At 37.8% G+C, this 13,430-nt stretch overlaps 1 protein-coding gene across 1 annotated transcript in view; it reads right to left on the reverse strand.

The window, feature by feature from the left end:
• Positions 1-13,430, reverse strand: part of LOC139978990 (small ribosomal subunit protein uS11m-like) — a 53,022-nt gene that overhangs the window by 14,058 nt on the left and 25,534 nt on the right. The gene's annotated exons all lie outside the window — the stretch shown is intronic.

The raw sequence follows: 13,430 nt of genomic DNA on the forward strand, positions 1-13,430 counted from the left end.
GTTTCACACCAGCTGTTTCCCAGCGAGGTTTTATTCCATCCTTCTACCCACTCCATCGTGGCCTCACCGGTGAAGTCAGTAAGACAAAGAAGCACCAAAGAACGCAAAACTGACAGAACACAAGTTGTCATTGTTGACACATGGCTTATCCAGTTCAGGGCGGAAACCAAAATAATGCATGAACAATTGCCTGTCATAAAAAAAATACTACGGCATTATTCGTAAAAAGAAAACCAATCTGAAAAGTCGAAAAAGACAAAACAGTCGAATAATGTCTGTACTTTCAATACAAAAGGCATCTAACATCACCACCAGAAATAAAACATTATCTTGTATAAAATTGTGTACATGTATGCCACAGGCAGTTCAAAAAGAGCCCATTTGTTACAAATTTAAAGCAAAGATATACAGTATTACACTTTGTGTTACATAAATGATTTCATTTTCCAAATTTAGGATTTAAAATAAAGTGTAGGAACACCAATAATCTTTAACGAAAGCGTAAACAGCCTTTCTTTCCCCAAAAATAATTTACAACATGTTTACCTTCTTAAAATGCAAGTTAACACTCTTAACCATTTTCAGGTCAAAATCATGTATCATCAGACTGATAAGTCCATCTTCAGAGAACTTGATCACATTACGAATATTAATTAGTACATAATGAATAATGCATTTTGCTCTCAAGGAGTGGGGGCGCTGTGCTCAAACAGTCCAGTCGTGTCGTTTAGGTAGATAGGAAAGTGCAGGTAAAGACGGAGACAGGTAGGTAGGAGCGAAGCAAAGGCCTCTTGCCACAATAACTCTTTGCACATCTCATTGAGAGTTGCTCGTTGCACTTTCTCTGTCACTAGACTATATCAATTTTAGATTTTAGAGACAACGTTTACGGCGGATTTGGTTTCCTCCACGTAGTACCAAAGAGGTTCATCAAAGCTTTACTTTTGAAGTTATCATGTTTATTGAGGTTCACAGACCCTTACACCTCTACTGACATCAAACGAACTCTGAAGCTATATATACTGTACTTTTGGAGTGTATCATGTTTACAAGGATTTGACACTTTTTAACTTATATTGACCTCAAATGACCTCTGATCTCCACAAAGAACAAAAAGTTCACTGTTCTCATTGCGATAGAGTTTGTACAGCTATTAGCATTGTACGATAGTTGTGAAGACCCCATAGTCTAGCAACTGATTACTACGCCCCCCACCCACACCCCCTCCTACACTGAATGACTGATAAGCACACACAATGACTGCTTGCTGCTAATGACCAGTACTCATTAAAGTCACATGCATATTTTCTCTCCTGTGATTGGCTACATTATCTGTTAAGACTTGTCGTGAACCGCCACCACTGTGCACCGCCCATTGCCAGTCGGGAAAATGTTATATCTTCAGTTTTCTTGATAGAAGCCGACGCGACCAAACCTGTGAAATTTCCATCAGTTTGTAGTCTTAAGCACACACACTGCCCCACTATCCACTAGTTTCCAAGTAAAGGTAATCATAAACGTCGCCGTGGGGGGGGGGGGTCGGGATCAGGTATGCAGTGTTCGGTGGGTCTTACTCTCATGCTAGGCATTGACGTGACAAACCCCAGAGATATTGTTCAAAAATTTAGTACAATTTTTGGTTTCACTCTCAAAAGTAAACACCCCCCCCCCCAACCCTCTTCCCCATAAGTTATTCTCCATTCTTCTGGAAGTGATAATTTATTTGTTTTGATTCAAAATAAAAAATTCTAAAGAAGAAACAGATTCTCAAGATTACTTTTTAAACAAGTTTGTTGGAACTATAGCACCCTGAAATAAACCCAAGATGCAACCCTCTATGTAGACAAATTCTAATACAAATAACTTTTAAAACAAGGAGGGCTTAAACTACGTGCACGTAGTAAATTGACATTTCACACAAAAATTACCAGATGCCATCTGGAACAAACAACACAGTGGGACAGACAGATTGACTGACTGCTAGCAATAGCTTTTCTTTTCCCTACAAGGGCCAATATAGGAGGGTGGAATGCTATACCTACCTTATCAGCAACATCTGCATTGACAAATAACACAAAGGGCCTTTTTCTATAGACAAGGGAATATTCTTGGCAGAGTCCCCAACTTGCCCCTTTGTCTGCTGTTTGTAAGGGTAGCTCTGTTGACCCTATTTTGACCCTATGCACAGTTAAAGAAACTTTTGGACAAAGAAAGTCTAAAAAGTATGGCCAGAGGTGAGTGACTTTTACCCAAGAAGTTTGTCTCCCTCCCACCCCCCCCCCCCTTCAGTTTGATATGGACCAACAAAGAGGTAATTCAAAACCTGGGGCTGTAACTGGCAGATGGGTACCCAATTGCTAGCGTGATAAATCTGGCGCATGATATGCTGCCATTCGCCACCAACAGCAGCCAATATGTTAACAAGGACGACACACATTTTGAAAGACATTGTGTTTGAAGTTTTGTTGAAAACAGAAACTGAATGAGTAATGATTTCCCCTTTGGGAAACATATATACTCTTTGCTTTACAGTACAAAGTCACCTGATAGGAGGAGTTCTGTTTGTCAGAAGGAACTCAATAGACTCTGCGCATTATCATCGGAGCAGTGTAGTGTTCTTCCGTCCTGCACATGATCTGACCTGCGAATAATCTTGCACTTTACAACATTTGTCCGCAAAATGTGATATTTCCGAAGACCTTGTTGGCAGGTGCTAGCAAACAGGCTTCAAAGAAACCAGTGTTTGATTACATCTAAATCAAAGGTTTGCTACTCCATCTTGGAACCTCCTATCTTGGTTTGGTTGGAATATATTCCTTGCATGTAGAACACTAAATATTATTTTGATGTTAATTGCCACATGGAATCTTTGTATCTCTTGTGAATAGTACTATTTATATGATTGGACAAACCCATACCGTTGCACTTCACCGTTTAAAGCATGAACCCTTTCTAGTTATTTTTCACTACCAATTCACTTGTTGCAGTTTCAATTGACCGTATGGTCTTGCTGGTGGTACCTTTGGTCTGTCAGATGGAAGTATGTGTGTACGTGGGCGTAGGTGCGTGTGTGTGTATGTATGCATGCATGTATGTATGTGTATGCGTACATATGTTTAGATGCATATGATGCCCACCTGTGATCAAGGTACCTTCCATCAGGCGCGTAGCCAGGAATTTGCCAAGGGAGGGGCGAAACTGTAGATTCGGCATTGCAAACTATCTAAGCATAGCGCCACCATGGTTGGCGCGAAGCGTACAAGAAAATTTTGGCTAAAAATGCCTCCCAGATCGCTGGAAATGGCACTTCCCAGGCCTTGTAAGTTGCATCTTAGCATTTTCTCTTTTGGAAATACTAGCGATATCATAAAAACTAGTGTTTACACGGGTCCAAAAATCGGGAACCGGGTACCCGAGGGCCGTTACCCGTCGGGTATCCGGGTACCCGGAAAAAATTTGTTTACCCTCGTGTATCACGATTTTCAAGAAATTACATATTGGATGCTGTAATAAATGCATTATATTCTCTACTGACAATGTTTTCATGTTCAAATACGTAGGTGTAAGATAAGGTAAAAAACCTCCCTCAATAATTTTTATTTGCTTCTGTTTCTTTCATTAACTTGTAAATAAATAAATAATTTAATTATAATTAGCATTACTACTAACATCGCACTGCCTCCGCTACTTATGCTAGCTCGTGCACGTCTATTGGATCAAACCATATAGATATCCAATTTAGCTCTTCTTCAGTTTTTCATACTACTACTATCTATTATGCAGGCCCAGGGTTCTCATTTGCCGCGAGATTGCGCGATTCGCGCAATTTGATCGCATTTGGAATAAACGATTAGTAAAAAGCCACTTGCGATTACTATTTTTTAGTTATCCCGTCTATAATCCATAAACATCGCGTATAATTCCTTGTCAGCCTTTCCTTCTTTGAAATAAACGAATGAATAAATAATAATTTCTTCCACATGGTAGCCTAACACCACACTAAGTCAATTAGAAATCTAGCTAAGCCTAACCATCTGTTATTTGCTGGAGATGTGACACAGTTATAAGACATCCATGGAATACTTTCGTAATTGCTGTTACGTTCGACCACATGGTTGCCTAACACCACACTAAGTCAATGGGGGCAGTCTAGCCTAGCCATCTGTTTATTAGCTGAAATTGTGACGCAGTTATAAGATATCTATGGAAAGCTTTCGTTATTGCTGTTATCTTCGAACACATGGTAGCTTAACAACACACTAAGTCTATGGGAAATCAGCCTAACCATCGGTTTGCACTTTTTTTTTTAAACAATCACACTTTGCGTAGGCCTATGATTCGGGTAATAAATTAGGAACCGGGTAGTATCGCGTCGAACGGGCCCCATCGTTATTGCTGTTATCTTCTACCACATTGTAGCCTAACACCACACTAAGTCAATGGGAAATCTGCCTAACCGTCGGTTTGCCAATTTTTTTTTTTTAATTTTTTTTTAAATCACACTTTGCTTAGGATTCGGGTAATAAATTAGGAACCGGGTAGCATCACGTCGGGCGGGTACCCGGGTACCCGGATAACCCGTGCAAACACTAATAAAAACATTAAAAACAAATTTAAAAAATATGCTCAAGGGGGGGCGACTGCCCCCTTCGCCCCCCCTTGGCTACGCGCCTGCCTTCCATATGGATGGTTGGCCAACATAGACCAAAAGGAAGACCCTATTGTTTTTGGTTTCCATGGGGTCATTGGTCTCATACACACTCAGCAAAGATCATAAACACTTTGACCCTGTGCATACAGTATATGTATCTAAAAGAGAAACTATCCCCTCAGTTCATCACATGGATATTTATTCCTTTATTGGTGGACGCTGTCTGAGGACCTTCTGTAGAGGTCAGAGGTCAAGTAACATCTAGAGGAAATCTTGTAGCATGAATGTCACACTTCATATGTAAGGTCCAAAGAATTTACCGAGAAGTTAGGAACCAATTCCTATCATTTCTCTCCATCCCACATGAAGTAAAGTTCGGGACTTAGGCGAGGAGAATGGGGCAAACAGTTATTACACGGATTAAGGGTTCCCTCTTTCCCCATCTCAGATGGCCGAGCCAATCCATTACTGACAAGTGTCATTGTCTGTGTTAATAAACTAGAGTGATTAATTAGCATTTTCGCTCGAACTACGAAATGTTTCCCAGCTGGAAAAGAATTGGTTTTACTCGAACCAAATTTCAGTTGACAGCAATCAAATTTGAGATGATGATTGTTTTATTTATTCTTTTTTTTCTTTCTTATTCTATTCTTCACAAGCTTCTGGTTAAAGATGATATCATTCATCATCCTCTTTCTCAGAGTCTGTTTCCTTTCAAATTCATCAAAAACATGAACAGCATGAGTGAAACACCTTTCCCTCGACAATTGTAAAAGTGTGGCGTGTGACTATCGTGTTCATTGGTGCTAACTACTTGTACTTGTACGTCTCATTAAGAGTAACAATTAGTAAGTTATGTTCTATTGTTACATAAATCAAACAGGGTCTTTGAAGAATTAATACACGGCCATACCGTAAACCATTAAAACCTGAACATGTTGTGTTTTCAGCGTTATAAGGTATATACTTGTAAAAGAGGCAAAGCGGGAAGTGAACGAATGGACGACAATGATGACGATTGTCATAGTATAGTGTGTATAGTGTAGTATAGTGTAATGTAGTGTAGTATAGTCTAGTATTGTATAGTAAAGTATAGTGTAGTATAGTATCTATAGTATAGTATAGTGTGTATAGTGTAGTATAGTATAATGTAGTATAGTCTAGTGTAGTATAGTGTTATGTAGTATAGTATAGTGTAGTATAGTATAGTGTAGTATAGTGTAGTATAGTCTAGTATTGTATAGTATAGTTGAGTATAGTGTAGTATAGTATAGTATCTATAGTATAGTATAGTGTGTATATTGTAGTATAGTGTAATGTAGTGTAGTGTAGTATAGTCTAGTATTGTGTAGTATAGTATAGTAAAGTATAGTGTAGTATAGTATGGTGTAGTTTAGTACAGTGTGGTACAGTATAGTACAGTGTGAAGTATATACAACAAGTATACATGTTACATAGCAACAACTGTTTTAGCCTTGTGTGACCATGGGACAGTGTTACAGGTTCTTTGACATGGGAAAGCCAGAGTGTTATGGTTGTGAGTAGATATGTAAGTGAGCAAACTGACTGATTACTACAGCAGAACCATACCTCCAGAATTCATCAAAGTATAACTTGTACAGTTTCCTCGTAACCGGTATCCGGTATCGCATGGCAGAATACTATGCAAAATGCTGTGTAAATTACTAGATGTAGAGTGCCGAGATGTTTGGCAGGTTCGTACACAGAAAACATAGTATTTTACAAAGAGACAGAGTTCATCGCCTTCAAAAGTGCTATGCAAAATTGTTTACACTACATTCTAAATTCCCTGTAGTGTATGTTACCACAATCTCTCTATACAAAGCAGGTCATACAGTACTACATTGGAGCTGAAGCAATCCAAGTATGAAACCAAATGTTATGAAAGTAATAAAGCTGAACCCAAAAAACCAAATGTAATGAACGTCACAGAAATAAACTGTCGGGTTCAAATTTTGAGTAGCAGTCTTGAAGGTTTCTGAACTTCTCTTCTCAAACACAACGGCTCCTACGTAAATGGCAAACACCGCAATTGATTCTATATCTCTGGACTTTGTACGTCGAAATGGCCAAAACTGACCTGTTTTGTGGATTACGAGCACTGACGATACTAACCAGTATTCGTAGTTTCAAATCCAATCATGAAAATCGTAAAAAATTACAGAAAGTAATTAAACTAAAGTTTGCTGACAAAAGTGCGGAGCATTTTTTCTGCATGGTAGATTCGGAAGGAAGTGTAAGTGGACGTTGTCCAGGGAGCGAGGGCGCAGTGCTAAAACGTTCTAATGGGTAGCTTGGTAGATTTTAAAGTGCAGATGTGGAGTGGGAGACAGGTAAGAGAGAAGCGAATTATTATTGCCCATTATGCATAGCATTTTGCTACATATCTGATACCTGACCAGAATTTTATTCAAAATAAATATTGCAATTGACCGATCTATGGTACACCAGCCTCCTCGAATAGTAATTTGAGGCTTTTCATTGGCCCGACAGTTTACAGATTAGTAATAATAGTACAATATTCCAATCAAAATTGACTCATTGAAACTGCAAGGATGTCATCATTCTGGAAGGTGATTTTAGTCTCGACAATTTTTTTTCTTCTTCAGATTTACGTTTCCAGCGACTGTGATTAATTTTTTACTGGAATTGAAGAGTTTCATTTGGCCAGGATTATCCTTACTCCCCCACCCACCCAGTTGAAGACTATAAATCATGGTGGGAGTCCTGAATATATTCTAAGGCATTACAGCTCCTACCTGTATTACGCCCCTTGCTCATGATAAAAATTAAATCCTGCCTCTTGGATTTAATCATGTCAACATAATAAGGAGAGTGCCTCTTTTGGTCGGACACTGTGACATATATTGTACTGTACTTCTAGTACATGGGACACAGTAACAATCCAATTTTTACATGTACAGTAAGAAAACCAACTCAACCAATTTTTGACCTCAACAGATATTTAATTAAGACTTTTAATTATAAACCTCACAGCAAGTACAGTAAATCGCCTCATGTTAACACCTCTTAAAGTGATATAAATGGAGAACACATTTATGAATATACATGTATAGAAAAACAGTATGTCCATTGTTAACAAAATAATAACTTAAGATATTTATTTGATAATATAGAATTTTTAAGGAAAGGTATGTACTGTACCATACCTTGTACACAAAATACAATCAGGCAACAAAATGTTGTAAAAGGTTAATCAGGAAATTGGTCTGACCTTCCTCTCAGGCCTCTTGAAAAGTCCCACTAAATCCATTTGGCCTGGGCAAAACATTATCACTCAATCTTTGTCATATGACTTCCAAAATCCTCAGATAGCCGGGCACTGATATCAGATATATATAGATATCGCTTGACCTTTGATTAGCTGACTATTTAGCTATATCCCTTTTTTATTGTCACTTAGAACCAAACAAAATTTTTGATAAAGGCTTCCAACCCTTGCACCGTTAATAATTCAAAGTATATATATATATACAGGAGGCCATTAGAAGGCCTGTCAGTATCGAATCTACTGGAAAGTCAAAACAATTGGCAATCAATTAGCAATTATCAATATCTGTGATTAATCTATGAGAGTTGAAAACCTTTCAGAAAGAAGCTTGCCAAGAAGTGGAGAAGCATTTGGGGGGGAGGGGCGTTCACATTGGTGGTGTTTGTGGGTAGAGAATGTGGGGGGGGGAGGGGATGAGGGAGAAGGGCACATGCTATAGTTCTCTTTTATTTCAAAATGATCAAGATAGGTAGTTGCTCACAGCAAACTCAAACAGACGTAACCTGTAAAGTGGTCCAGTTTTAAAATACTATAGTACTACTCTGGCAGTATAGAGAGTACCAATTGTATACTGACTGAACTTCCCCTTGAAGGTATTCAGCTTTACTTCCAAAAAATTTCATAAACAATTTACAAAGTTGAATTGTCCAATGTCCATCCAAACAAATTTGTCAGGATATGATAAAGAGTGCTATCCAAACAGTACTTCACTCTCCACATAGCTTCAACAAACAAAGAATATATACAAAAATTGACCTTAAAACCATGCCATTATGTACTGTAACTAAGGCCTTGTTTACATTTTAAAAAGGCAGTGGGAATCAGGAACTTCTTTCCCCCCTCCCCCCCCCCGATAGTCACAGAGTAATAGAAATCACCGGGACCTACCTGAGAACTGGTGGGGGGGGGGGAGAGGTAGACATTAAACAAAGAGCAATATATATCATCCCAAAGATGTCACAGTAATTGACACTAAAGAGTCACAAGCACCATACTACAGTGTGCTAACTGACCACCGTTAGACTAGTTCACACTATTCAATGCAGAAGTGACCTTTGACCTCCTGATCCGACAAGGGTTCATACTACAGTCTTGATTCAATCTTGCTAGGTCAGCAGCCTCCCTGAAAGGGGGTCAGCACCCTCCCTGAAAGGGGGTCAGCAGCCTCCCCGAATTGGGGGGGTCAGGAGCCTCCCTGAAAGGGGGAAGGGTCAGGAGCATTTCTGAAAGGTGGTCATGACTATTGAATCCTGATCCTGAATACACAAGCTTTCACAATAGCGAAATTCAATCTCATTGCCATCATCAGTTCCCCTCCCCCTCCCCCTCCCCTTCCCCTCTGGAAATTGTGTTCTCAGATGTGAAAATTTAAAGGCTTTAGGAGCAAACCGATGTGGACAACAAGGAACTTTACAAATCCATACGACTGAATGCTTACAGTACCATCTAGAAAAACCATATATAAAACATACTGTATTATTTAAATTTCTTTTAACTTAAATCCCAACAATGTAGTAAAATAACTCCACTTATTAAACAAAAGTAAAACTAAAATGACTTCTGTTCTAATTGTTGACTTTCCTCTCTGCAGCAGTATCCATCAATTCATCTTGTAAAAGAATCTGAAAAATTTGCCCCCAGAAACCAAATAACACGATCTTCAATACTACTTCCAAATTAATATGTAAACAAATTCGATCGCAAATGGTGATCCATCTTAAACAAGACAAAAAAAATTGTCCCAGAAGACAAACAATGGTCGACAAACATGCGTTTAATATTTAACAACTTGATATTGGAAAACAGACTTTTTGTGTACACGGCCTTTCAAAGCAAAGAGCTGAAGCCATACTCCCTCCCTTATTGAACAAAGATACACAAAACCGTTGGAATAGGTCAAGTGCTCTTTAGGTTTTCAAAATAGGTTTTTGACCACCTTTTCTTTCCATTTTCAGTTTATAATTATGTCAAATTTGCTCATTTGTTATTTTATTTCATATTTCATTGATTATTAGGGAGAAAGAAATGTTTACATGCAGCGTAGCAAGATACAGGATCTTGGTAGTTTTGACGATTTAATAAAACTAATCATATATAATATTTCATAAATTTAATAAATCTTTTAACAGTCCACTAGGTTTAGTAACAAAACTACTGCAGCACAATTTTCTTGACAAATAATAAAGATTTCTTTTTAATTTCACTGAAAATAGGATTATGTGGTCATTAGTCTTTATTCTGGTAATATTACACCTGCCCTATTTCTAATATGCAAATTAGGCAATGTTTTAATAGCGATAGCATCCAGGCTATATCAACAGTGCAATGTTAGCTTTGAAGAGGAATATGATCTTCAGTCGCAGTTTTAATTAACCACTTATTTGTGGGTGTTTATGCGGATATGGAATTCCAAAAAATTGGCGTTTTCCATGGCGGGTTATATATACAATAATACAGTCTAACTTACTGATTGCTTATAACATCTAGAGAGCTTCAAACTATTGTAGATTTTAGCCTGCATGATCTTCAATGTTCAGTGCAATAAACAGAAATTTCACCGTCTTGATTTAAAGTAGGGGCTGAATCTATGTGGAAAGGCCACCAAAGATGAATGAAAGATGCTATAAAATGTTACGGGAAAAAAATAAAACATAATGTTCATCAAATGGTGCAATCTGAGGCATATATCTAGACAATAAATTTAGTCTACAAGGTGGTGCTAATAATGAATCTTGATTTTTGTTTGTGTGTGGTTGAAAGGGGTGAGTACAACTCTAGCTGTGGTCTAATTCTTCTCCCGACTGACAATGGAAGGTGGAGGGGGGGGGAAGCATGGTCCCCCACTCCTTACCCTTTTGAGCATGTTGCCACGGATATCTTCAAATTTCTAAAGGTCATCCGTTTGCAACTGGTTGGCATTTTTACGGACCTTATGCTGGTAAATACTCACTACTCAGAGTAAGATTGTCATTGATCTAAGACCTTCTTCGAGGTTTGATCACCGAGTAAAAGTTGATGATGATGAGAATGTCACTGATTGATTCGATTCTCAATATTTGGTCATCCAGACAAGTTTTAATATCAGTCTTAATCTTATTACTTCAATACTGACCTTTACTACATTTCTTGTACAAATGACATTTGAAATATAAGTCAAAGGAACTGCCCGAGATTTTTCATGCATTCCTTAAGTTATCAATGAAGCATCGAAAAAGTTATCAAAAACTGACTCACGAAGGTATAATTTGAAGGATTCTAATATTAAAATGAAGTTTAAAGCTTTCATGTACAGTATTAAAATTGAGGAAGTCCATTATGCCAAAAAATCAACAAAAACAACAACAAAAACATTGGTACATACACACCCCATCACTACAAACCACCACTGACTGGACTATATGATTTGGATCCTAAATTTAATAAAGTTGGTGAGTGAAAAAATGGTTCACATCAACAACAAAAAATTAATGCCTTGTGGTTTAATGTTTACATTTTACAGTTCCTTCTTAATTCCTAATTGAAACATGGAGCATGATTAGCATTAAATCACATCTGATGAGAGAAAATCTGGCAATCAGAATGTTTGTACAACAAAAACTTTTTTGCAGTTTATTCTAATTTGAGAAAGTGCCTAAAAGATGACAATTTTAAGCTGTTTGGTGTAGAGTTACTACCCTGTGAGCCACCCTTCTATTCAAGAGGTCAACTTAAGATGGTGACTTACCCCATTCCATTGATGACCCCTTATGACCTACAAACCAAAAATCCTTTTTTCACATTTTTATTTATCTTAGGGGCATAAAAAAGTTACACCACAGTGTGGAATGGTCAGGTTCTTACTCATTAAGAACCTGGGAGTCTGTGGACTGTAGTCACTGGTGTATGCAGGAAGGCATATGGAGGAGATGAATCTTAAAGGGTGTGAAGACTCGCGCAAAAAGAAAGGTCTAATGCCGGTAATCTGACCTAGTTTCGAATGAGGTGTAACAGAAGTGTTAGACATCACCATCGATCCCAGAAAATACACACACAGCTTGCTACCTTCGGTAATTAGACACTAGTGTACAGTCAGTAAATACAGCTGCGGTCAATACCCACAGCATAGTGAACAAACGATACAGCGATGGACATCTCAGGTCCAGCTAATTATAACAAGGTATCACGTTTCATTACTGTACTGTCTGCATTTTGTAGCGACACAAACAAAACGTCACTTGCAAGCAACGGAAAGTTAACTTTTTCAGATGGCTGCACGCAGTTTGGGGCGAGTCTTCAATGCCTTTAAAGGAGACACAACCATCATTTTTAGCCTGTATTGACAGAGACCTTTGTCGTGGAGAACGACTCACTCAAATAGCTAAGAAAAATCACCTTCGGTTTGGAAGATACCACTCACCCTAGTTTTAGATGTTGTGTCTAGAAGTTGTCTTTTCCTTATTCTGTTCAAGTGAAAGTTGTTCATGACAATGGATTTCTACTGTATCACAAAGACCGATAAGTAAGGCTGGGGTATTGTCTTTGTTAATGTTTGCTACTTGTCACACTCTACACAACTTCCACTTTCTTTGTCTTAGCATTAAAAAAACAGTTGGTGGTCAGCAAAAGTAAATTAAAATGAATACCAGTATATTACCAATATTATTTTGTTTTGGAATGATGATCTTATAGATCTACCTTTTACTATTTAAATAAAAAAAACTATGATAATGCAACTAATCTCCAACACACAACTACTCATTCAAAATATTATGAAAATACTGACTGGTTCATGACAAAGCTGTATGGATATCTGGATAGCAGCTCTAACAGGGAGTTATTCTATATCACAATATATATATATAAATAATATGGAATATGTAAATAAACATGTATACATAATATGTGGAATATATGCCATCCTTCCTGTTTCACAAAAGAACTATATTTATTTATTTATCTTACTTTTTTTTACATTTATCCCTAAATATACCAAGGCACATCTTTGATGTCATAAGTTCACAAACTTGGGAATGCATCATGGAACTGATTGAATTCCTGAAATATGTCAAAAGTTCTTCCTTACCCCTACAACTTTAATAGTATCTCCTGACTGGAGCATGTATATCTTAATGTATAGGTAGGCCCATTTTATAATCAGGGATTCTCAGCTTACTCTCATCTAATTGGGCAAGAAAAACAGAATGGTTGGAGGAAAGTGCCAGAGAGCTGTTCACACATACATACTAGAACGAGCAATCTACAAAGTAAGTTTACTACTTGGTAGAGTGCTAAAGAGCGGGCATGCTCGATCAATGCTACACTACGCATGTGGGTCAACATTTCTTTCAGCAGTCCAAATTTTGCCAAAGTGCCTTGGCCTATTGAGAACCCCTATATTACTCTCTTCCAAGAGAATGTTTCATTTGCTAACCAAGACATCTCATAACTTTTGCTACCTTTGATCTGTTACAAGCAGTCAACAATTTT

Source organism: Apostichopus japonicus, chromosome 13 (genome assembly GCF_037975245.1).
Source record: "Apostichopus japonicus isolate 1M-3 chromosome 13, ASM3797524v1, whole genome shotgun sequence".
Taxonomy (NCBI): domain Eukaryota; kingdom Metazoa; phylum Echinodermata; class Holothuroidea; order Aspidochirotida; family Stichopodidae; genus Apostichopus; species Apostichopus japonicus.